Raw genomic sequence first — 2,500 nt, 5'->3', positions numbered from 1 at the left:
TATTTTAGATATGTAATCCTCCATGTTAAAAGTGCAAGCGGGAGGAAAAAATAAACGATCACTGCTTGTTGTCACTTCTTCTGCAGCCGAGTAGTCGCAAGAAGGATCACTAGCGCCCTCTACCACCAGGAGGCGGGAGTCATTTAATGACTCATATTTGACACACGCAGCTACGGTATATTAATAAAACATAGCTGCTTACTGTTCTTTTTAGCATATTCAATAGCTTGGACCTTAAATCCTACTGAATAGCTCTTAATCTTCTTCCCTTTATGCGATTTCAAATGACTGAAATCCGCCTCCTCCATTTTGAAAATGATGACAGGTGAAGTGTCACTCCTGACGTGACGAGTTTGACCTGGCGGAAATTCTAGGCATATGTTAATTATTTTGCAAAACGAGTTTGACCCGGTGGAAATTCTAGACATGCGCTAATAAAACAATAAAAACATCTCCTTGTATGGTCAGGTTGTGCTGTCCTGACTTAGCACACAACCAGACAGAGAAAGAAGGAACAGAAAACTTATGGTCTAGCCTCTACAGGTTAGGAGTCCTTCATTTTTTGACCTAGGCTCCTCCGGGTACTGCATTGGATCACTTCTCGTAGGTAAGAGGCCTTCATTGGGACTTCGGAATGCAAAAGTGATAACACTATCCTTGAGAAAAGACTACCTGTCTAGCTCAATGCCAACATTTTTAAAGTTCTGACTTAAAGCAGTTGTTTTCCATATATTTACACACAAACATCTCCTTTTATGGTCAGGTTGTGCTGTCAATCAATCAATCAATGTTTATTTATATAGCCCCAAATCACGAATGTCTCAAAGGACTGCACAAATCATTACGACTACAACATCCTCGGAAGAACCCACAAAAGGGCAAGGAAAACTCACACCCAGTGGGCAGGGAGAATTCACATCCAGTGGGACGCCAGTCCTGACTTAGCACACAACCGGACAGAGAAAGAAGGAACATAAAACTTATGGTCTAGCCTCTACAGGTTAGGAGTCCTTCATTTTTTGACCTAGGCTCCTCCGGGTACTGCATTTGATCACTTCTCGTAGGAAAGAGGCCTTCATTGGGACTTCGGAATGCAAAAGTGATAACACTATCCTTGAGAAAAGACTACCTGTCTAGCTCAATGCCAACATTTTAAAAGTTCTGACTTAAAGCAATTGTTTTCCATATACTTACACACAAACATCTCCTTTTATGGTCAGGTTGTGCTGTCAATCAATCAATCAATGTTTATTTATATAGCCCCAAATCACAAATGTCTCAAAGGACTGCACAAATCATTACGACTACAACATCCTCGGAAGAACCCACAAAAGGGCAAGGAAAACTCACACCCAGTGGGCAGGGAGAATTCACATCCAGTGGGACGCCAGTCCTGACTTAGCACACAACCGGACAGAGGAGGAAGGAACATAAAACTGATGGTTTAGCCTCTACAGGTTAGGAGTCCTTCATTTTTTGACCTAGGCTCCTACGGGTACTGCATTGGATCACTTCTCGTAGGAAAGAAGCCTTCATTGGGACTTCGGAATGCAAAAGTGATAACACTATCCTTGAGAAAAGACTACCTGTCTAGCTCAATGCCAACATTTTAAAGTTCTGACCTAAAGCAGTTGTTTTCCATATACTTACACACAAACATCTCCTTGTATGGTCAGGTTGTGCTGTCCTGACTTAGCACACAACCGGACAGAGGAGGAAGGAAAATAAAACTGATGGTTTAGCCTCTACAGGTTAGGAGTCCTTTATTTTTTGACCTAGGCTCCTCCGGGTACTGCATTGGATCACTTCTCGTAGGAAAGAGGCCTTCATTGGGACTTCGGAATGCAAAAGTGATAACACTATCCTTGAGAAAAGACTACCTGTCTAGCTCGATGCTAACATTTTTAAAGTTCTGACTTAAAGCAGTTGTTTTCCATATACTTACACACAAACATCTCCTTTTATGGTCAGGTTGTGCTGTCCTGACTTAGCACACAACCAGACAGAGGAGGAAGGAACATAAAACTGATGGTTTAGCCTCTACAGGTTAGGAGTCCTTCATTTTTTGACCTAGGCTCCTCTGGGTACTACATTGGATCACTTCTCGTAGGAAAGAGGCCTTCATTGGGACTTCGGAATGCAAAAGTGATAACACTATCCTTGAGAAAAGACTACCTGTCTAGCTCAATGCCAACATTTTTAAAGTTCTGACTTAAAGCAGTTGTTTTCCATATACCTACACACAAACATCTCCTTTTATGGTCAGGTTGTGCTGTCCTGACTTAGCACACAACCAGACAGAGGAGGAAAGAACATAAACTGATGGTTTAGGCTCTACAGATTAGGAGTCCTTCATTTTTTGACCTAGGCTCCTCCGGGTACTGCATTGGATCACTTCTCGTAGGAAAGAGGCCTTCATTGGGACTTTGGAATGCAAAAGTGATAACACTATCCTTGAGAAAAGACTACCTATCTAGCTCAATGCCAACATTTTAAAGTT

At 42.0% G+C, this 2,500-nt stretch overlaps 1 protein-coding gene across 1 annotated transcript in view; it reads left to right on the top strand.

Annotated features, from left to right (window-relative positions):
• Positions 1-2,500, top strand: part of grm5b (glutamate receptor, metabotropic 5b) — a 179,813-nt gene that overhangs the window by 175,208 nt on the left and 2,105 nt on the right. The gene's annotated exons all lie outside the window — the stretch shown is intronic.

The sequence above is a fragment of the Nerophis ophidion genome, linkage group LG13 (assembly GCF_033978795.1).
Source record: "Nerophis ophidion isolate RoL-2023_Sa linkage group LG13, RoL_Noph_v1.0, whole genome shotgun sequence".
NCBI classification, from domain to species: domain Eukaryota; kingdom Metazoa; phylum Chordata; class Actinopteri; order Syngnathiformes; family Syngnathidae; genus Nerophis; species Nerophis ophidion.
Note: the sequence above shows the minus strand (reverse complement) of the source record. Positions and strands in the feature narration are given on the sequence as shown.